This window comes from Macrotis lagotis, chromosome 5, assembly GCF_037893015.1.
Source record: "Macrotis lagotis isolate mMagLag1 chromosome 5, bilby.v1.9.chrom.fasta, whole genome shotgun sequence".
Classification (NCBI taxonomy): Eukaryota; Metazoa; Chordata; class Mammalia; order Peramelemorphia; family Peramelidae; genus Macrotis; species Macrotis lagotis.
In genome coordinates, this window is record NC_133662.1 from 229,836,368 (window position 1) to 229,860,675 (window position 24,308).

The following is a 24,308-nucleotide window of genomic DNA, read 5'->3' on the forward strand; positions in this document are numbered from 1 at the left end:
GAAAAATAAAGTAAAAGAGACAGCAAAATTACATAATAAGATAACAGTTTTTTTTTACCTAAATTAAAAGTAATAGTCTTTGGTCTTTGTTCAAACTCCACAAATCTTTCTCTGGCTACAGACTGCAGATAGCCCAAAATTGTCCCTGATTGTTACACTGATGGAATGAGCAAGTCCATCAAGGTTGATCATCACGCCCATGTTGCTGTTAGGGTGTACGGTGTTTTTCTGGTTCTGCTCATCTCATTCAGCATCAGTTCATGCAAATCCTTCCATGTTTTCTTTAATCCCCATCCCTCCTGGTTTCTAATAGAATAATAGTGTTCTATTACATACATATACCACAGTTTGTTAAGCCATTCCCCAATTGAAGGACATTCATTTAATTTCCAATTCTTTGCCACCACAAAGAGGGCTGCTATGAATATAATTCCAAATTGCTCTCCAGAAAGGTTGGATGAGTTCACAGCTCCACCAACAATGTATTAGTGTCCCAGATTTCCCACATCCCTTCCAACATTAATAATTGTCCTTTCTGGTCATATTGGCCAGTCTGAGATGTGTGAGGTGGTATCTCAGAGATGCTTTAATTTGCATTTCTCTAATAAGTAATGATTTAGAGCAATTTTTCATATGACTATGGATAGCTTTGATTTCTTCAGTTTTAAATTGTCTTTGCATAACCTTTAACCATTTGTCAAATGGCTTGTTTTTTTGAAAATTTGACTTAGTTCTCTGTATATTTTAGAAATGAGTCCTTTGTTAGAAATATTAGTTGTAAAAATTGTTTCCCAATTTGCTACATTTCTTTTGATCTTGATTATAGTAGTTTTGTCTGTGCAAAATCTTTTTTAATTTAATGTAATCAAAATTATCTAGTTTGGTTTTAATGATGTTCTACATCTCTTCCTTGGTCATAAAGTATTTCCCTTTCTATAGATCTGACAGTTAAACTACTCCTTGATTTTCTAGTTTACTTGTAATATTGTGTTTTATGTCTAAATCCAGTTTCCATTTTGATCTTATCTTGGTATAGGGTGTGAGGTGCTGGTCTAGTCTAAGTTTCTTCCATACTAACTTCCAATTTTCCCAACAGTTTTTATCAAAGAAAGAGTTTTTATCCCAATAGCTGGACTTTTTGGGTTTATCAAACAGCATTTCCTGCTATTGCACCTAGTCTATTCCACTGATCCACCACTCTATTTCTTAGCTAATACCAGACAGTTTTAATGATTGATGCTTTATAATATAATTTTAGATCTGGTAAGGCTAAGACATCTTCTTTTGTACTTTTTTTTAATTGAATCCCTGGAAATTCTTGACTTTTTATTTCTCCATATAAATTTACTTTCAACTCTTTCTAACTCATTAAAGTAATCTTTTGGAATTTTGATTAGTAGGGCACTAAACAAGTTTTGGTTTTGATAGAATTGTCATTTTTATTATATTAGTTTGACCTATCCATGAGCAGTTGATGTTTGCCCAGTTATTTAAATTTGATTTTATTTGTGTAAAAAGTGTTTTGTAATTGTTTTCAAAAAGATTTTGAGTCTGATTCGGCAGGTAAACTCTCAGGCATTTTATATTGTCTGAGGTTACTTTGAATGGGATTTCTCTTTCTAGCTCTTTCTGCTGTATCTTGCTGGTCATTTATAGAAATGTTGAGGATTTATGAAGGTTTATTTAATATCCTGCTAAAGTTGCTAATTATTTCTAGATAATTATTTCTTTTTTCTTCTCTTATTGCTGAAGCTAACATTTCTAATACAATATTGAATAGTCATGGTGATAATGGGCATTCTTGTTTCACCTCTGATCTTATTGGGAATGACTCTAGCCTATCCCCATTGCATATAATGTTTGTTGATGGTTTCAGATAGAAACTGCTTATTACTCTAATGAACAATTCATTTATTCCTACACTTGCTAGTGTTTTCAGTAGGAATGGGTGTTGTATTTTGTCAAAAGCTTTTACAGCATCTATTGATATAATCATATGATTTCCGATAGGTTTGCTATTGTTATAATTAATTTTACTGACAGTTTTCTTAATATTGAACCAACCCTGAATTCCTGGGATCAATCCTACTTGGTCAGAATGTATTATCCTAGTGATAACTTGTTGTAATCATTTTGATAAGATTTTATTTAAGATTTTTGCATCTATATTCATCAGGGAGATAGGTCTATAATTTTCTTTCTCTGTTTTAACTCTTCCTGGTTTAGGTATCAGCACCATATTGGTGTCATAGAAAGAATTAGTCAGAGTTCCATCTTCACCTATTTTTTCCAAAGAGTTTATATAGGGGCAGCTAGGTAGTACAGTGGATAAAGCACTGGCCCTGAAGTCAGGAGTACCTGGGTTCAAATCCAGTCTCAAACACTTAATAATTACCTAGCTGTGTGGCCTTGGGCAAGCCACTTAACCCCATTTACCTTGCAAAAACCTAAAAAAAAAAGAGTTTATATAGAATTGGAACCAATTGTTCCTTTAATGTTTGCTAGAATTCACTTGTGAATCCATCTGGCCCTGGAGACTTTTTCTTAGGGAGTTCAACAATGGCTTGAATTTTTTTTTCTGAGATAGGGTTATTTAGGTTTTTAATTTTCACTAAGCAGTAGCAATGATGGCAATGATGCCCCTCCTGGGCAACTTATATTTTTGTAAATATTCATCTATTTCACTTAGATTGTCACATTTGTTGGCATGGAGTTGGGCAAAATAATTCTGAATTATTACTTTAACTTCCTCCTCACTGGTAGTGAGTTCATCTTTTTCATTTATAATACTAGAAATTTGGTTTTCTTCTTTCTTTTCTTTAAACAAATTGATCAGAGGTTCATCAATTTTATTGTTTTTTTCATAAAACCAACTCTTGGTTTTATTTATTAATTCAATAGTTTTTTTGTTTTGATTTTATTAATTTCTCCTTTAATTTTTAGAATTTCTAATTTGGTATTTAATTGGGAGTTTTAAATTGTTTTTTCTCTAATTTTTTTAGTTGCATATTTAGTTCACTGATTTCCTCTTTCTCTAATTTATTCATGTAAGCATTTTTTTTCCTGGAAAACTTTTTTATTGTGGGTGAAGAAGTAGGGCAGCTGGACAGTTTAGATGATTCCAATCTTGTTGGGAACATCTAAAGTATCATAGTCTGGAGCAATCCAGACATAGGTCTTCTTCTCTCCATCAGGCTGGATCAGTGTGTTGACCTTGGCCATATCAATGTCATACAGCTTCTTTATGGCCTGCTTGATTTGGTGTTTGTTGGCCTTGATGTCCACAGTGAAGACCAGGGTGTTGTTATCCTCAATCTTTTTCATAGCAGACTTAGTGGTCAGGGGGAACTTAATGATGGCAATAGTGATCAAGCTTGTTTCTCCGAGGGGCATTTTTTAGAGGGTATTTTGGCTGCCTTCAAAGCCTTAGTGTCTTAGGTCTCCAGAAGGTGGGCGAGGTTCGGATCTTCTTCTTTTTGTGGCTGTGGATGCCCTTCAACACCACCTTCTTGGCCTTCAAGGCTTTGGCCTTGGCTTCTGTCTTTGGGGGGGCGACAGCTTCCTTCTTGGCCTTCGGTGCCATCTTGGAGGAAAGGCTCATGTAAGCATTTAAAAATATAATATATCCCCTGACAGCCACTTTGAGTGAATCCCATAGGTTTTGGTATGTTGTTTCATTATTGTCATTATCTAGGATTGGTATGTTGTTTTATTATTGTCATTATCTAGGATAAAATAATTAATTCTTTCAATAATTTGTTGTTTGAGCCACTCATTCTTTAAAATGATGTTATTCAGTTTACAATTAGTTCTGGGTCTATATCTCCCTGGCCCAATATTGCATATGATTTTTATTGCATTATGATCTGAGAAAGATGTATTCACTATTTCTGCCTTTATGCAATTGATCATTAGGTTTTTATGCCCTAGTACATGGTCAATTTTTGTGTAAGTGCCATGTGCTGCAGAAAAAAAAGTATATTCCTTTCTATCCCCATTCAATTTCCTCCATAAGTCTATCATATCTAGGTTTTCTAACAATCTATTTACCTCCTTAACGTCCTTCTTGTTTATTTTATGATTAGATTTATCTAAATCTGAGAGGGGGAGGTTGAGGTCTCCACTAGTAGAGTTTTGCTGTCTATGTCTTCCTGTAGATCTTTCAACTTCTCCTCTAAGAATTTGGATGCTATACCATTTGGTGTATACATATTTTGTATTGAAATTACTTTATTAAAAAGTATGGAAAAGAGGAGACAGAGCAGCTTGGAAGGAGAAAAGCTACCTCAAACAGAAGTACAAAAGCTAAATGACCAGTATCCTAGGCTCAGAGGATTATGGAGATGAAAGAAAATCTTGTTGAACCTGGCATTTTACAAATGAAGGAAGTGACACCTAGAGAAGTAGAAGTAGCAAGTCTGGAGGTCAAGAACTCTTCTGTGGAAGTAGAAGAAGAGATTCCAGCCAATAACACAGACAAAACAAAGGAAGTCAAGATGGTGCATGAGTCCAGTTTGGCAATAGATTTTCAGCAGAGAGAAAATGGGACAACTGTGATGGCAGCATGGGCCAAGTTGCTGGCAGATGCTCAGGCTAAGATGAAAGCAGCACCCCAACTCCAAGGATTTACCCTGGAAGAATCAAGAAATATTAAGGAAGCTGTTGTACATTTTCCAAAGAAGACTAAGTCTGATATACATTCTTCAACACCTCAGAAATCTCAGAATGATTAAGTTCCTTCTATGCCCACCCCTCGCCTCCACTGCATATCTTATCCTGAAATATTGTGCAGGTCTGGTGCCAGAGACTCAATATCAGTAAAAATGGCAGGAAGCACATTCTATACAAGAGACTTTTGGAGCATGTGTCACCTTCTGAACAAGACACTGCTAGCATAGAAGAAAAGACCCAGTGGTTAAAAATCAAAACAGAAATTTTAAGTGAAGAAGATTCTCTAGATGAAAGTCAAACAGTGGCCAAAGCAGCATACACAGTAACAAAAAAGAAAAAGAAAAGAGAAACAACAAAGACCACTCTTGTCCAGAGAGCCAGCATGGCATCCTGGAGCAGACTCATGGCTGTATGACCCATGCCCATATCTTCTGAGTCTACTAGGTCTGAGCAATCAGATTTACCACGATGGTGTGTAGTACATGGTGAAGTTTTTCCTAACAATGTCTCTGGTTCAGCGCCTTTGAAGTTCCATGATGGGCAGACCTGGGTGCCTGAAAATGATATATTGATCCCTCTCTTATTATTGCCTACCTGCTGTTTCCCACCCCCAGAAGTAGAAGACAATTGGTTGTGCCCCAAATGTGTCAACAGGAATAAAATCCTGATGGACAATATTCTCTAACCATAAAGGATCAAGGCTACAAGACTGTTTTTCACTTCCTCAAGATACTGGCTTATAAATGTGACTTTTCTTTCTTCAACTTAGATTTTCTTTCCCAGTTAGTCCTAGTTTTCATTAGGAAAAAGTTCCATACATGCAGACATTTGGGAAGGATAGAAGAGACTTTACAAGTCAACAAGGTACAAAGGACCTGACAATGCAACCAAGTTCACATATTACATTGTTTTAGTCAGCAGCTGAAGAAAGAGAAAGGTGAAAATCTTACAACCAAATAAAATTTAAGTCTATCCATTACTTGTACATCTTCTCCTGTCTCCTTCTGCTAAACCTCTAAGACTGACATGGCTATGAATTCCTTTAAAAAAAATATCAAAGATAATCAAATTCTTTGTATTTGTTGAGAAAATAACTATGGTCACATATGCTAAGATACAATCTCAATAAAAATTGCTGCTGAATATAAAAAAATTACTTTATTGTCTATGGTACCTTTTAGGAGGATATAATTTCGTTCCTTATCTCTTTTAATGCTATCTATTTTTGTAGCTGCTTTGTGGGAGATAAGAATTGCTACTCCTGCTTTTTTCACTTCAGCTGAAGCAAAATATATTTTGCCCCAACCTTTTACCTTTACCTTATATGTATCTCTCTGCTTCAACTGAGTTTCTTGTAAGCAGCATATTGTAGCATATTGGTTTTTAATTCACTCTGCTATTTGCTTATGTTTTAAGGGAGAATTCATCCCTTTCACATTCAAAGTTATAATTACCAACTCTTTATTGCCCTCCATTCTATCTTACTTCTGTTTGTATTTTTCCCCTTTTCCTCCTTTATCCATATTCCCCAGTGTTTTGTTTCTGATTTCCACCACCTTCAGTGTGTTTGCCCTCTATGTCAACCTGCCTCCCCTTTCCCTTTTCTCCTTCTTCCCTTTCTTCTGTTAGTTCCCCCTTTTCTTCCCCTCCCCATCCCCCCTCTCCTTTTCCCCTTTTAACACTTGAAAGGTAAGATAAGTTTCTTAACTGAATATGTATAAGTTAAATTTAAGCCAAGTCTGATGAGATGAAAATTCGGGTGGTTCTCACCTCCTCCCTTCTTCCCCTCTATTACAATAGGTCTTTTGTACCGCTTGATGTAATGATATTTACTCCATTAAATCTCTCCCATCTTCCCTTCTCCTTACTGTCACCCTTTTTAAGGAGGTATTGTTTTAAAATCATTCTATCTGAATCACAGAAAAGTTATGGTTGTCCATCACTTCTGGCTAGGTATATTCTCTCTAATAGAATTACAGGTCTTGAGAGTTATTAGATTCTTTCTCTCAGGTAAGTATTTAGCCATTTTCACCTTATTGGATAGTGGGGTTTTTTCTTTACTCTTTTTTTTTAACCTTTTCATATGTCTCTTGAACCTCCTGTTTGATGTCCAAATTTTCTATTTAGCTCTGGTCTTTTCTTTTTTTTTCTTTTTTTTCCCCAAGGCAAATGGGGACAAGTGGCTTGCTCAAGGCCACACGGCTAGGTAATTATTAAGTGTCTGAGGCCAAATTTGAACTCAGGTACTCCTGACCCCAGGGCTGGTGCTCTATCCATTGTGCCACCTAGCCACCCCAGCTCTGGTCTTTTCACCAGGAAATGTTGGAAGTCTTTCATTTTGTTAAATGTCTATTTTTCCCCTGGAAGAGAAGGCTCAGTTTTGTTGGGTAGTAGATTCTTGGCTTTCATTTCAAGCTCCCTTGCTCTTTGAAATATCTCATTCCATGCCCTTTGATCCTTTAATGTTGATGCACCCAGGTCCTGTGTAATTCTTACTGGCTCCTTGGTATCTAAGTTTTTTCTTTCTGTCTGTTTGCAGGATTTTCTCTTTTATCTAATAGTTCTGGAATTTGGCCACAACAGTCCTTGGTGTTTTCATTTTAGGATCTCTTTCCAGAGGGGATCAATGCATTCTTTCAATAACAATTTTGCCTCTGGTTCCATGATATCAGGGCAGTTTTCCAACACTAAATCCTGTAATATTAAGTCCAGGATTTTTTTTTCCTCTTCAATGTTTTCAGGAAGACCTATAATTCTCAGGTTGTCCCTTCTCAATCAGTTCTCAAGGTCATGGTTTTGCTGATGAGGTATTTTACATTTTCTTCTATTTTTTTCTATTTTTTGGTTTTAACAGGCTCTTGCTGTCTCATGAAGTTATTAGTTTCCACAGACGCCATTCTTTTTTTTTTAGAAAAGAATTTTCTTCATTTATCTTTTGCAACTCCTTTTCCAATTGGTCAATTCGATTTTTGAAAGAGCTTCCCATTTGACCAATTGAGGTTTTGAGAGAATTATTTTCTTTTTGTATTTGTCCAATTGTATTTTCCAATGATGTGTTTTCTTGTTGCAAGGTGTTGCTTGTCTCTCCCAAATCTTCCAATTGATTTTTAAACTCCTTCCTGATTTCTTCAAGGAAGTCTTTCTGTACTGGAGAACAGATCATATTCTCCTCAGAGGTTCTAGGTCTCTCTGAGTTAGGGTCTTTTTCTTCTAGGAATTTTTCTATGTACTCCCCTTTCTTCTGGCTTTTCTTCATTTTACTAAGATCTTATGTTGGCAAGGGGCTGGTTCACAGAGGTTTGGTGTTGAGATCCCGAGAGGCTTTACTCACTGGGTTTAGTAATTCCAAGTGGGCTGGCCAGAAGGCTGTGTTGGTTGCTTTCCCTGGAGCTCCTGTGACCTCAATTTGAGGCCCTCTCCATTAACTTGGAGTGGGTGGATGAAGCTGTTGAGTATTTTTATCTTTGATCAATGGTGGATTTTGCCCTAGGGCAAGGTAATTGCTCTCCCTATTCATAGCTGAGGGAGGTTTTCTGCTCACTCCCCTGGGGCAGAGGTGGGCTGTAATTGTGTTGTTCTGAGAAGAGGTTTCAGCTGAAATGAAGCACTGAAACTCTCTGTCCAGCTATATACTGGAGCTCTCCCCCCAGCTCTGCCAGCAAGCTCAAGACCTTCAGTGCCACAACCAATGCCTCTGCTCCCTAGTTGGCCAATCAGGCTTGCCCTGCTTTTAGGCTTTAAGGTTCTAGTCTGCTCCACTGATCAGGCTAGTAGAGCTCTCAGACTCTTACTCACTCCATCTCCAGTCAGACTGGTCACACTTTCAGGGTCTCAGGATCTCACCCGCCCTGCTGATCAGTCCAGTTGAGTTCTCAGGCTCTGACCCTGTCCTGTGCTCCCTACAGAGTCAGCCCTCTGGGCCCAACTCACCCACAATATCAGAGGACAAACCTTGAGGTAGATTTTCTCCTAGTTTCTCTTTCTGGGTTTTGTGGATCAAATTTCTGTTAAGAGATTTCTTTCATATTATTTATGAGGGAAGATCAGGAGATTAGCACTGTGCCTATCTTCTCTGCCTCCATCTTGGCCAAAAGTGTCTCAATGTGTTTTTTTTTTTGCAAGGCAAATGGGGTTAAGTGGCTTGCCCAAAGCCACACAGCTAGGTCATTATTATTAAGTATCTGAGGCCAGATTTGAACTCAGGTACTCCTGACCCCAGGGCCAGTGCTCTATCCATTGTGTCACCTAACCACCCTGATGTATTCTTTCAATAACTATTTTCCCCTCTGGTTCCATGATATCAGGGCAATTTTCCATCACTGAATCCTGTAATATTAAATCCAGGCTTTTTTTCTCTTCAATGTTTTCAGGAAGGCCTACAATTCTCAGGTTGTTCCTTCTTGATTTGTTCTTGAGGTCAGTGGTTTTGCTGATGTGGTATGTTATATTTTCTTCTCTTTGTTTGATCTTTTGGTTTTGTTTAACAGAATCTTGTTGTCTCATGAAGTCATTAGTTTCCATCAATTCCATTCTTTTATTTTAGAGAAGAATTTTCTTCATTTACCTTTTGCAACTCCTTTTCCAGTTGGTCAATTCTATTTTTGAAGGAGTTTTCCATTTGCCCAAGTGTAGTGTTGAGAGAATCATTTCCTTTTTGCATTTTCCCAAATGAGGATTTGAGAGAATTATTTTCTTTTTAGCATTTGCCCAATTGAAGATCTGAGAGAGTTATTCTCATTTTGTATTTGTTCAATTGTATTTTCCAAGGATCTGTTTTTCTTGTTGCAAGGTGCTAATCTTCTCTTGAGTTTCTTTTCCCAATTTTTCCAATGGATTTTTAAACTCCTTCCTGATTTCTTCAAGGAAGTCTTTTTTGGACTGGAAATCAATTCATATTCTCCTCAGAAGTGCTAGATCTCTCTCTTGGTTAGAATCTATTTCTTCCAAGTATTTTTCCATGGCGGGGGGGGGGGCCCTTTTCGCTAGCCTTACTTCATCTTTCTAGGATCTTGTGTTGCGGGGGGAGATGCTGGCTTTCAGAGGTTTGCTTTTGAAGATCCTAGAGGCTTTGTTCACTTGGCTTAGTAATTCCAAGGGCCAGCCAGTAGGTAGTGCTGGTTGCTTTCTCTGGAGTGTTTAAAGCCCTCAGCAGCAGGGTCTGAGTTGACCTTGAACAATGTGCTGAGCCCTGGGAGTTAATCTCTCTTTCTTTCACATTACTCACATTCAACCCCTCATGTATTCAATGACTTGCTTTTTCTTCAACATGCAGTAAATGCCATGTCTCACCTCTCTAACTTTGTATAAGTTGCCTTCAATGTTAAAGTGCTCTTACTTATCACCTCTACCTCTTGAAACCCTTCCTTTCTTCAAACTTAACCTCATATCTACTTTCTTCAATGGGTCCTACATTACTCCCTTAGGTTTTGGTGTCAGGATGAATATATTTTGTATATAGCCTGTATTTATTTATCTGTAAATATATACTCTTTGAGATCAAAGTAATGTATCTGGCATATCACAGTATGTATCTGGCATATAAAGAGTGATTAATAAATGTTTCCTGATTGATTTATGGTTTGAACAATACTCACCTCTGAACTAATATAAATGATATTCGTGAAAGCCCACTCATCTTTATTATTGATAATCCCAATAAAAAGCAACTAAATCTATCCATATTTGTCATATTCAACATACTAATATTTACCTATAAACTAGTATAAATTCAGCCATCCATACTATGTGGTTGTCTGCTGGTTGTGCTGAGCATTCCATGTCACTCTTTTTTTTTTAGGTTTTTTTGTTTTTGCAAGGCAAATGGGGTTAAGTGGCTTGCCCAAGGCCACACAGCTAGGTAATTATTAAGTGTCTGAGACCGGATTTGAACCCAGGTACGCCTGACTCCAGGGCTGGTGCTTTATCCACTGTGCCACCTAGCCGCCCCTCCATGTCACTCTTCCTGAAGTTCTCCTCAGCTCCTGGCAAATGGTATAAAGCAGCCAAGAGGCCAAATGAGATGTTTGTAGTTTACCTCAGTTTCTCTAACAGATTTTCTGTTGTACTCCCCCATCTCTTGCTACCTCACTCAGTTCATTCCATACCCTAATCTTCCCTCCCAGATGATGTTTTCTCTCAAGGGTGGAGGAATGTTTCCAGAGTAGCTTTGTTTATTTCAAGGGCTCTGGGATTTCCCTTAATCCCTGCATTTGACTCTTAACATAATGTCCATGAGAACTCCACTTTGTGTTTTTACTGTGTGATAAAACTCTGCAAAGTATTTACTTCAAGGGCATAAACTCAGGCAGGTCTCAGGTCTACTATTTTTCTCCACTAATTGTGTTTCCTTTTAGTTCCATCTTCTGCTATAGCCTCCAGAAATCTTTCTTCTTGGATCTTGTATTTCCTTTGGGTGAAGACACATAAAATCTCATTCAATTTCCCCCACCATATAAGAGAGTATAATCCAAGATCTCATTACATATAATAGGAGAACATTCAGAAAAAGACTCACATTCCCCTCTGAGATTAAAAAATCTACCAGGACAGGGATCATGTTTCATTTTTTGTTTTAGTTTTTCTTATGATGATCCCATAATACTGTCCTCTGCAACTATTATAGTAAATCGTTGTTGAATGAATGAATTGAATGTTTCTATCTAAAATCAAAGTTTCTCACATCACTTCATCACCTTCTCTGTCCCTCTCCTCTTACTTTTTCTCCCCACCCTTGGTTTTTAATTCCTATCCCACATTATTTTTTCCCACAAAACACTGAGGGCCATGACTTATTATAACTAAAGAATTTATAACCTAGTGGACATTCTACTGGTGATAACCCTTTCCTTGTGAGACTGGTCCTTAGACATCAGGTCCAGTCTATCATTATAGACATACTTGATACCTATTTAGCCTGATAGAGTTTTCTCTTAGTTTATATAGATTTCAAGAACCTAGAGTCCCTTCCATACCATAATGAGGCATCATAATATGATGTTTGTGGAACTTCTCTCATCATTATTCTTGATAACGCTAATAAAAAGCAACTACGTCTATCCACATTTGCTACATTCATCATCCATTAATCATCTCTGAGTTTAATATTGATCATCTGAGTTCAGTTTAGGTGGTGTTTTTATTTACATTTCTGAAGTCATTATGAACAGATTGTCTTACAACAGTGGGAAAGCATGGGGAAAAAAAAACGAAGTGAGTAGGAAACTTGGCTTGGAACCCAACTCAGCCAGATTCTCTTAGGCTCAATTATTTATAGATGAAACTAGAAGACAACAATATAAAATGGAATAGATTTAATGGAATTTCAATAGTGAGTTCTCATTAAGGATAGTACTAGCCTACCTTTAGTCTCCAAGCTATCAGCACCTAATATAATATGGGAGGCAGTGAAAAATGACATGAAAGAGAGGCAGAGACAAGATGATAGAGAAAAGGCAGAGACTCATCTGAGTTTCCCTCACAACCCCTCCAAATAACTTTAAATAAGATCCCAAAGCAAATTCTGGAGTAGTAGAACACATAAAAGGATGAAGCAATTTTCCAGCCCAAGACAACTAGAAGGTTGGCAGGCAAGTTCTATTTCACTCAAGTAAAAGTGAAGTGCAGACGAGGTTGTATCGAAGAAATCCAGTAATAGAACTTGGGATCTACTGGATCAGTGGAAGCAGTGGCAATTTCTGAACCTCTTAAGTCCACAGACAGCAAGAAGGTCAGAAGGAAATTACAGGGGTTCCTTTTCTGGCACTGGGGTGGGGCAGGACTCTTTCATTGCTCATGCTTGAATCTGCATCACAGATTTAGGTCTCAGTTCCAGGGGGAAGAGGAGCACTAGCACACCAGAACTTTTGGTTATAGAGGTGTTGGGACCCTGGTCACAGTTCCAGGGCAGAAAAGAGTGCATGTGGTCAATCACAGACTAGAGCCTGGGTAAAGAAAATAGCAAAAACATCTTTCCTTAATTCACACCACCTTGGAAGAACCCAAAACTTACAAGTTCCCATACGTATTTCTGAAAACAGCTGAAGGTTGGGACAGTGCCCTTTCTTCTCCAAAAGCAGAGTCCCACTTTAGAACAGAATTAAAATTCTATAAATAGGCTGGAAAAATAAGGAAACAACAGAATAAGATCCTAACTATTGGAAATTTATTAGGTTGATAGGGAAGATCAAAACACAAAGTTAAAAGACAATATAGTCAAAACTGCTACATCTTAAAAGAAAAATATGATGACTCAGGCCATGGAAGAGTTCAAGAAGGATTTTAAAAATTAAATAAAAGAGGAAGATGGAAAATTGGAAAAAGAAATGAGATTAATGCATAGTACTATACCAAAATAAGATCAAAATGAATATAGGATTAGATGTAAAGGATGTTACCATAGACCAATCAAGAGAACAAGAAATACTCTATCTTTCAGATCTTTGGAGAAGGGAGAAATTTATGACCAAACAAGAAATAGAAGACCTTATAAATTGCAAAATGGATTATTTTGACCATATTGAAAAGTCTTTGCACCAATAAAATCAATGCAGTCAAGATCAGAAGGAAAACAGAAGGTCAGGAAACAATTTTCACAGCTAGCATTTCTGATAAAGGACTCATTTCTAAAACATATAGAAAATTGAATCAGATTTATTAGATTACAAGTCACTCCTTAATTGATAAATAATCAAAGGATATGAACAGGCAGTTTTCAGATGAAGACATTAAAACTCTTTATATTCATATGAAAAATGCTCCAAATCATTATTGATTAGAGAAATGCAAATTTAAACATCTAGGAGGTACCAGTTCACATCTATCCAATTGACTAACATGACAAAAAAGGGAAAATCGTCAATGTTGAAGAGGATGTGGGAAAATTGGTACATTAATGCACTGCTGGTAAAATTGTGAACTGATTCAGCCATTCTGGAGAGCAATCTGGAACATAGCCAAAAGAGTAATAAATCATCCCCTTTGAGCAGTACTAATACTAGGTCTGTATCCCAAAGTGATCATTAAAAAATGGGAAAAGTCTCACATGATCAAAAAACTTATAGGAGCTCTTTTGTAGTTGCAAAGAATTGGAAATTGAGGGAATACCCATCAATTGTGGAATGACTGAACAAGTTAAGGTATATGGATGATATGGAATTATATTGCTTTATAAGAAATCATGAGTGGGAAGAATCATATGAACTGATACTGAGTGAAGTGAGCAGAACCAGGAGCATCTTGTTCACATTATCAAAAGTGAGATGATCAACTCTGACAGATTTAGCTCCTCTCAGAAATTCAGAGATCATGGACAACTCTGAGAGATGTGCTACAGACAATTCTATCCACACCCAGAGTCTGAATACATAACCGTGTTCATTTTTTTTTAAACTTTTTTATGTTTTTTCTTCTTATCTCATGATTTTTTTCTTTCCCCTTAGTTCTAATTCCTCTTTCACATGACTAATATGTAAATATGTTAAACATGAATATACATGTACAACTTTTACCAGACTCTTTACTTCCATGGGGAGGAGGGAGGGAAGGGAAAGTAGTGGAAAAACTGAAACTCATAAATTTGCAAATGGATGAATGTTGAAAAAGTACCATTGCTTTATTGAAAAAATAAAATAAAATTTCAACTAAAAAAAGAAAATCATGATGCAAGAGTCAATAGCTTAGTAAAAGAGACATAAAAAATAATACTAAAGAAAATGACTCTTTAAAAACAGAAAAGGCTAAATGGTAAAAGCCACATAAATCTAATGAGGGCATGAATGCCTCATAAAGCAGAATTGACCAAAAGGAAGAGGAGATATAAAAGTTCACTGAAGGAAACAATTCCTTAAAAACTAGAATTGGACCAGTGGAAGCTAATGACTCCATGAGGCAAAAGGAAACTATAAAACAAAATCAACAGAATGAAAAAATAAAAGAAAATGTGAATTTTCACAATGGAAAAGCAACTAACTTGGAAAATAGATTTAGGAGAGACAATTTAATAATTATTGGACTACTAGAAAGCCATGATCAAAAGAAAAACCAAAAAAATTAAATAAGGACAATCACCCTGATGTTTTGGAACCAGTAAGAAAAATAGACATTCAGAGAATTTACTATCACCTCTTCCAAAATGAAAACTCTCAGGAATATTGTAGCTAAATTCCAGAGCTTTCAGATCAAGGAAAAAATATTGCAAGTAGCCAAAAGAAACCAATTCAAATATCATGGAATCACAGTCAGGATAACACAAGATACAGCAGTTTCTATGTTAAAGAATGAGAAGGCTTAGAATATGTTGTTCTGGATGACAAAAAAAAGCTAAGATGATAACCAAGAATCATCAACCTAGCAAAACTGAGTATAATCCTTCAGGGGGGGGAAATAAATATTCAGTGAAATAGAGAATTTTCAAGCATTCCTGATGAAAAGACCAGAACTGAATAGAAAATTTGGTTTTCAAATACAAGATTCAAGAGAAGCATAAAAAGACAAATGAGGAAGAGAAATTATAAAGGATTTAACAAGGTTAAACTATTTATATTCCTTTATGGGAAATGAGACTTATAACTCCTAAAAACTTTCTCATAATTAGGGCTGTTAGAAGAAGTATACATAGACAGTATGAGTTGAAGATTATGGGATGATTATCTAAATCAAGGAGTGAGAAAGATGAATGTACTGGGAGAATGGAAAGGGAGAGGTAGAATGGGGTAAATTATCTGACAAAAAAAGAGTCATGAGAGAGCTTTTACAGTAGAGGGAGAGATAGAGAAAGTAGGGTGAGTATGTAAACTTTACTGCCATTAGAATTGGCTTAGGGCCAGGTCCCAGTTGACAAATGGTCAAAGGACATGCAAAGGCAATTTACAGATGAGGAAATCAAAGTGATCCATAGTCATATGAAAAATTGCTCTAAATCACTACTTATTAGAGAAATGCAAATTAAAGCATCTCTGAGGTACAACCTCACACCTCTCAGACTGGCCAATATGACCAAAAAGGATCATTGATCAATGCTGGAAAGGATATGGGAAATCTGGGACACAAATACATTATTGGTGGAGCTGTGAACTCATCCATCCTTTCTAGAGAGCAATTTGGAATTATGCTCAAAGGACAACAAAAATATGCATACCCTTTGATCCAGCAATATCACTACTGGGTCTATACCCTGAAGAGATGATGGAAAAGGGTAAAAACATCACTTGTACAAAAATATTCATAGCAGCCCTGTTTGTGGTGGCAAAAAAAAATTGGAAATTAAGTGAATGTCCTTCAATTGGGGAATGGCTTAACAAACTGTGGTATATGTGTGTCATAGAACACTATTTTTCTATTAGAAACCAGGAGAGATGGGAATTTAGGGAAGCCTGGAGTGATCTGCATGAACTGATGCTGAGTGAGATGAGCAGAACCAGAAAAACACTGTACACCCTAACAGCCCATCAGTACAACAATCAGGGACAATTTTGGGCTATCTGCAGTCTGTAGCCAGAAAAAGATTTGTGGAGTTTGAACAAAGACCAAAGACTATTACCTTTAATTTAGGTAAAAAAAACAACCTGCTATCTTATTATGTGATTTTGCTATCTCTTATACTTTATTTTTCTTCCTTAAGGATATGATTTCTCTGTCATCACATTCAACTGAGATCAGTGTATACTGTGGAAACAATGTAAAGACTAACAGACTAGGGGCAGCTAGGTGGCACAGTGAATAGAGTGCCGGCCTTGAAGTCAGGAGTACCTGGGTTCAAATACGACCTCAGACACTTGATAATTACCTAGCTGTTTGGCCTTGGGCAAGCCACTTAACCCCATTGCCTTGAAAAAATTTAAAAAAAAGACTAACAGACAGCCTTCTGTTGGGGTTAGAGGGAGAGAAGCAAGATTAGGGGAAAAATTGTAAAACTCAAAATAAATAAAATCTTTTTTAAAAAAATTGACTCAGGGGCAGCTAGTTTGGGCAGTTGATAGAGCAACAGCCCTGGAGTCAGGGAGAACCTGAATTCAAATCTGGCCTCAGACACTTAATAATTACCTAGCTGTGTGACCTTGGACAAGTCACTTAATCCCACTGCCTTGCAAAAACCAACAAAAAAAAGAATTGTCTCAAAGAAGGAATAACATACACAATCAATTGGATATAGCAATCTATCTTGCCCTACAGGAAAGTAGAAAAGGAAAGGGTTAAGAGAAGATAGGGAGGAGATAGAAGGGATGGCAGATTTAAGGAGATAAAAGTCAAAAACAAAACACTTTTGAGAATGGAAAGGGTGAAAGGAGAGAGAGAGAGCTAGAGAGAGAGCGAGAGAGCGAGAACAAGAGCAAGAACGAGAGCGAGAGCGAGGGAGAGAGAGAAGAGAAGGAGAAGGATAAACAGGGGGGAAATAGAATAGAGGGAAATGCATTTTTTTAGGTTTTTGGGGTTTTTTGTAAGACAATAGGGTTAAGTGACTTGCCCAAGGCCACACAGCTAGGTAATTATTAAGTGACTGAAGATGGATTTGAACTCGAGTCCTCCTGACTCCCCGTGCTCTATCCACCTAGCTGCCCTGCAACATTCATTTTTTGTAAGATTTTGAATTTCACAAATTTTCTCCTTCTTTCCTTTCCCTTGCCCCTCCCCTTGACAGGTTATACATATACAATTATGTTAAATATATTTCCATATTATTCATGTTGTAAAAGAAGAATCAGAGCAAAGGGATAGAAAAAACATAAAACAATTTTAAAAAGTGAAAATTGTAAACTTTTGGTCAGCATTCAGACTTTGTTCATAGTTCTTTCATAGCCTATCATAGTTGAGCAGCACACAATGTTGCTATTAATGTCTACAATGGAGAACAATAGGAACCATTTCTAAAGTGCTAAATGGTCAAAAGATAGGAACAGTTTTCACATGAAATATCTCTCGATAGATATCCACAGTCATATGAGAAAATATTCTCAATCACTATTGATGAGAGAAATGCACTTAAAAACAACTTTGAGCAATTGACTAATTGACTAATGTGACAGAAAAGGAAAATAACAAATGTTGGAAGGGATGTAAGAAAACTAGAACACTGATAGACTTTGAGAACTATGTTCCAAGAGCTATAAAACCATGTATGCCATTTGACCAAGCAATACCACTACTCAAATCTATATCCCAAAGATTTGGGGTTTTTTTTTTAAGAGAAAAGGTTCTATTTATACAAAAAATATTTATAGCAATTCTTTTAAGGAGGGCAAAGAATTGGAAATTGAAGGGGTGTTCATCAATTGGGAAAGACTAAACAAGTTGTGGTATATGATTGTAATGGAATACTATTGTGTTATAAGAAATGATGAGGGTGGCTAGGTGGCTCAGTGGATAGAGCACCAGCCTTGGAGTCAGAGTACCTGAATTCAAATCCGACCTCAGACACTTAATAATTACCTAGCCGTATGGCCTTGGGCAAGCCACTTAACCCCATTGCCTTGAAAAATCTAAAAAAAAAAAAAATAAGAAATGATGAGCATAACACTCTCAGAAAAACCTAGAAAGACTTACATGAATGGATGCAAAGGGAAGTGAGCAGAACCCGGAGAACATTATATATAGTAACAGCAATATTGTATGATGATCAACTGTGAATGAGTTAGCTATTCCCTGCAATAGAATGATACAAGACAATTCTGAAGGACTTATGATAATAATAAATGTTAAGCATTTCCAGAAAAAGAACGAAGGGAGTTTGAATACAGATCAAAGTATATTTTCTCTTTATTTTTCTTGGATTTTTTGTGTTTTCTTTCATGAAAAAAAATGAAATGTTTTACATGTACACATGTATAATCTATATCAAATAACTGACTTTCTCAATGGGAGGGGGGGGGGGGAGAGAAAGAATTTGGAAGTCAAAAATTTTAACATGTGAATGTTAGAAAGAAAGAAAGAAAAAAGAAAGAAAGAAAGGAAGGAAGGAAGGAAGGAAGGAAGGAAGGAAGGAAGGAAGGAAGGAAGGAAGAAAGAAAGAAAGAAAGAAAGAAAGAAAGAAAGAAAGAAAGAAAGAAAGAAAGAAAGAAAGAAAGAGGGGCAGAGCCAAGATGGCGATAAGAAGGGATCAAGTCTTAGGCCTCTCTGATAAAATGTGAAACTAAGGACTCTAACTAAACTTTCGAACCCACAAAGGGACCCATTGAGGCAGTTCTCCTACTCAAGGTAACCTGGAAAAAGAGCAGAAAGGCTCTGCTCCCCGGGGTCGGAGGGGTGGCGACCGCCAGAGCCAAACTTCAGCCTCCCGGAGGCAGCCCCAGGGCACTGGGAGCCGCAGCTCACAGCAGCCGGGGAGTCTCCTGAGTTGCACCCTGGGGAGCACAGAGCACAAAGTGGGGGAACAGCGGGGACCTCTGCCAGAGCAGGCAGGTGAAACCCAGCCCTCAGGGCACACAGCCAGTAGCTTGGTCTTTCCCCAACCCTGATCCAGGAAACAGAAGCAGGCAGAGCCGGTTAGCAGGAGCCTCCAGGGCATGAGCCCATTGAGCTGAGGGAGGGGAGTGAAGAGAGACTGCCGAGCTCTGTCCTCTGCTCCTGGAACAGGACTCTGGGGCTCTGACCACATTCAGATCCTGATCACAGTCTAGGCCCCCCCCATAGAGCAGCAGGGCCCCCCCACCTCAGCCCCGTGGCAGAGGGGCGCACTTATGGTCATGCACAGACCAGGAGGGAGGACAGAGCCTCACACACTGAGACCCTTGTGGGAGTGTCCCAAAAGCTCAGGAAGCACCCCCAAAACCAGGCTCAGGCTGGGAAAATGAGCAAGCAGAGAAATAAGAGGAAGACCATTGAGAAATATTTTGCTCATGAGCCCAAGAAGGATCAAAATACTCAGTCTGAAGATGAGGAGGTACAAGCTCCTGCATCTAAAGACTCCAAGCAAAATAGAAATTGGGTTCAGGCTATGACAGAGCTCAAAAAAGACTTTGAAAATCAAATGAGGGAGTTGGAAGAAAAACTGGGAAAAGAAAGAAGAGAGATGCAGGAAAAACATGAAAATGAAGTCAGCAGCTTAGTCAAGGAAATCCAAAAAAATGCTGAAGAAAATAGCATGCTAAAAACCAGCTTAGGTCAAATGGATAAAACAGTTCAAAAAGTTATTGAGGAGAAGAATGCCTTAAAAAGCAAAATTGGCCAGATGGAAAAAGAGATAAGAAAACTCTCTGAGGAGAACAAATCCTTCAGACAAAGAAGAGAATTCAGGGAGATTGATGAATTTACCAGAAATCAGGAATCAATACTTCAAAACCAAAACAATGAAAAATTAGAAGAAAATGTGAAATATCTCATTGAAAAAAACAACTGATATGGAAAACAGACTTAGGAAAGATAATTAAAAAATTATTGGAATACCTGAAAGTCATGATCAGGAAAAGAGCCTTGACATCATTTTCAAAGAATTACTACAGGAAAATTGCTCTGATATTCTAGAAGCAGAGGGCAAAATAGAAATGGAGAGAATCCACCGATCCCCCCAAGAAAGAGATCCCAAAAAACCAATCCCTAGGAATATTATAGCCAAGTTCCAGAACTCCCAAGTCAAAGAGAAAATATTACAAGCAGCCAGAAGAACACAGTTCAAATATCGTGGAGCTGCAGTCAGGATCACACAGGACTTAGCAGCAACTACATTGGAAGCTCATAGGGCTTGGAATACAATATACTGGAAGACAAAAGAGTTTAGAATGCAGCCAAGAATGAACTACCCAGCAAGGCTGAATGTCCTCTTCCAGGGAAAAAGATGGACTCTCAATGAACCAGGGGAATTTCAAATGTTCCTTTTGGAATGGCCAGAGCTGAGCAGAAGGTTTGATCTTCAGATACAGGACTCAGGTGAAGCACGGAGATTGGAGGGGGGGGGGATATGAGGGACTTAATGATAATGAACTGCATGTATTCCTGCATAGAAAAATGACACTGATAATACTCATATGAACCTCCTCAGTTAATAGAGCAGGTAGAAGGAGCTTTTATAGGTGAAGCACAGGAGAAAGCTGAATTCGAAGATAAAATATGGTGTAAAAATGGAGTCAATAGAAAAAAAGGGAAATGTAATGGGAGAAAGAAAAAGGAGAGGGGGGAATAGGCCAAGATATTTCATATAATAAGATTTTTTTATTATTACAATGAGCTATTGCAATGATATGGAAGGGGGGAGGCAAGGGGGAATGAAGGAACCTTTGCTCTCGTCAGAGGTGGCTAGGAGAGTAAACAGCATATATACTCAATGGGGTATAGACATCTGGAGTAAGAAGGGGGGGGAGCAGGGGGAAGGGGTGGGGATGTGAATAAAGGAGGAGAGGATGGACCATGGGGGGACAGTGGTCAGATATAACACATTTTCTTTTTTACTTCTTGCAAGGGGTTGGGATTGGAAGGCCTGTCCAGGACCATAGGGCCAGGTGGATTCTGGGCCTAAGGGGTGGTATGGGGGCTCAGGGCTTCTTGGCCCCAGGACCAGGGATCTGTCTGCTGCGCCACTCAGCGACCCTACAGCAGAGTCAGAGTGAAAGGAGAGAGAAAATATAGTACATGGTAGTGGAGAAATAAGAAAGGAGGGAGTTGCGATCAGCAATGGCAACATTGGAAAAATATGGAGGTAACTTTTGCGATGGACTTACCATAGAGAATGTGATCCACCCATGACAGAGTTGTTGGTGTTGGAACAAAGACTGAAGCACAGTTTTTATTATTATTATTTGGGGGAGGGTGCAGGGCAAGTGGGGCTGGGTGGCCTACCTGGGGCCACATAACAGGGTGGTGTTTGGGTGTCTGAGGCCGGATTTGGACCCGGGTGCTCCTGACTCAAGGGCCAATGCTCTGTCTGCCACCCAGCCACCCCTACTATTATTACTATTTTATTTTATTTTGGGTCTTATTTTTTCTTCTTTTAGGTTTTTGCAGGGCAGTGGGGATCGGGTGGCTTGCATGTCACACGGCTGGGTGATTGTTGGGTCTGTGGGGCTGGATGTGGGCTCGGATGCTGGTGGCTGCAGGGCTGGTGCTTCGTCCATTGCGCCACCTGGCCATACCTACAATTATTACTATCATTCTTTTTTTAATTTTAATTTTTTTTCTCTCCCCTTTACTTTATCTCCCAAACAAGTCTATATTCATGGGGGAGGGGTATTTTGTTTACTCTTAAACCAGAATATTTTATTAATGTAAAAAAAAATTTGTACAAAATGAGAATTAAAAAATAAAATTAAAAAATATATAATACTAAAAAAAAAAAGAAAGAAAGAAAGAAAATGACACTGCAGAGGACAAAAGAGAAATTGGAACTGACCAAGTATACACTATGGAGGCAATTAATTTTGGAAAGCATTGTAGGATTAATTTTTAAGATCTACAGAAAGGATAGGAAAAAAATTATAGTAGGTGTTTAATAAATATTTGTTGAATCCAATTAACAAAAGTTGACCTATGAAGCTCCTTCCTTCCAAGGCCCTCTGTCTAAGATCTTTATTTTACAGATGAAGAGATCACAGCCCACAATGCAACTTGCCCAAGATCACATAGTTAATAAAGGCTCAGAGATGAGATTTCAACTGAGATATTCTTTACTTCAGGGCAAGGTCTCTTTCCACTGTTCAACAACAGTTGAATATTCTACTGTTCTAGAAAATAATTTGGAATTATATGAGAAAACGTATTAAACTTGTTCATACTCTTTGATTTAGCAATCTTATTACTAAGCACATATCTCCAAAGAGATCACTGACAGAAATAAAGATATTATATCTATCAAAATAGCCACAGTAGCACTTTCAAGTGAGCAAAACACCTAGCAAGAAAGTGAGTACCAATGGATAGGGGAATGGGTGAAATAATTATTGTATATAATCCTAATAAAATATTATTGGACAATAAGAAATTAAATATATGAGGAATTCTTAAAATTTGGAAAGATGAGGGAACTGAGGTAAAGAAAGCAGATCAGCTAAATGATAAAGCATTTATTAAGCTTACAATGTATCAGTAATAAATAAGGTAAAATACATATACATGTAGGTATAAATGTATGTATAGGCACACACACACAATTATTAAAATAATGTAAATGAAATAATGTAGCTTCCCTTTAACTGAATGAATGTTGACAGACTGATAGGACTTGGGGCTTTCAATCTTTTAATATTAGGGAGGGAATACTAGGGGAGCTATATCTAGATTGCCCACAAGAGGGCGGTCCAAGCCCCTAAGCTATAATTATTCAGCCCACAAGCATTTTTTAAAGTTCATACTATGTGCATTTATGGTTCTAAACTGTGGCCACACCCACACAAACACACAGAGTCCCTCAAGGAATTTACCATATAATAGAAGGGATAACCTGTTAACAACTATGTACACACAAAGTATATATGGTCCATTTGTCCTTTCAGGAGAGGATCAATGACATAGCTGATGTCTCGGCTTGGAATTGGATTTAAGTGCAGTGGAGTTGCACAGAATCATCAGTCTCACTCTTTCTTTCATAATCATTGAAGTCCAGTAGTTGAAAAAAAGTCAAGATGTCTGGCAGTGGCTCAGGATGCAGTGTCTTCACAGTGATTAAGCTCTAAGGGCTCAGTTTGCATTCTTGGCCATTGGAATAAGCTGTTGTCATCTGCCATTCCATCAGGGAAAGTATTCACATACTCTGAGGTCGACTGCTCTCTAACTGATGGGTTTGAAGCCTGTCAAGTTAACCTCAACCTGGTTTAGCCTCTTTGCAGATGTGGCAGCTGCATATATTATAGCTATTTTGGAGCTATTGGTGAGAGTTGGCTGGCAAGGGAACATCAAAAGTGGGTAAGCATCCCTAAAAAGGTTCACCAGAGGTTCTGGTTTCCCTTAAATACCCTGCTACAAAATCTAAACAGTAAAAATGAAAGACAATCTTAGAGTGGAGGAGGAATTAAGCATGTATAAACAAGATCTAGATGTTCTAAGTCCTCTGTTTCTTTTCACTTCCTTTTGCATATACCTAGACAGAATGCCTGAATCCTGTGTCTCTCAGACTTTTTTTTTAATTGCTTTAGACTGAGTTGCTTGTCTAACTTAGATTCCAAACAATAATTAATCATTTATTGGCTTTTGTTCACACCCATTCCATTATTTTTATCTCTTTCACAATTCTGAGTAATCCAAAAGAATTACTCTTTCAGGTACAGATTAAATAAACTCTTTAACTTTTTTTGCAATTGTTTTTATTTTATACTTAAATACAAAATAAGAAAAGAAAAAAATTGCCATATACACAGCAGATCACAAGAGAGAATCAATATAAAATTTCTATTTCAACTCAGAAAACCTAGATTTACATGAACTGATACAAAGTAAAATATACAGTGTACAAAGTGACAGTAATAGCATGATCGACTGTGAATGACTTAGCTTTTCTCAGCAATAGGATGACCAAGAACGCTATATATCCCCTGAGAAAGAGCTGCTAGTTTTCAGAATACAGATTGAATGCTTTAAAATTTTTTTTCAGTTTTTTTCTTTTTGGGGGTGAGGTAGGGTCTATGTTTTCTTTCACAACAGGATTATTCTGGAAATGTTTTGAATGACTACACATTTATACCTATATAAAATTGCTTGCCTTCAATAAGACCAGAAAGGATAAT

General features: G+C 37.6%; 2 pseudogenes; one reads left to right on the forward strand and one right to left on the reverse strand.

The window, feature by feature from the left end:
• Positions 1 to 3,111: 3,111 nt before the first annotated feature.
• On the reverse strand, positions 3,112 to 3,586 carry LOC141490101 (large ribosomal subunit protein uL23-like; annotated as a pseudogene).
• A 793-nt stretch (positions 3,587 to 4,379) lies between these two features.
• On the forward strand, positions 4,380 to 5,356 carry LOC141490102 (developmental pluripotency-associated protein 4-like; annotated as a pseudogene).
• The last annotated feature ends 18,952 nt before the right edge of the window (positions 5,357 to 24,308 follow it).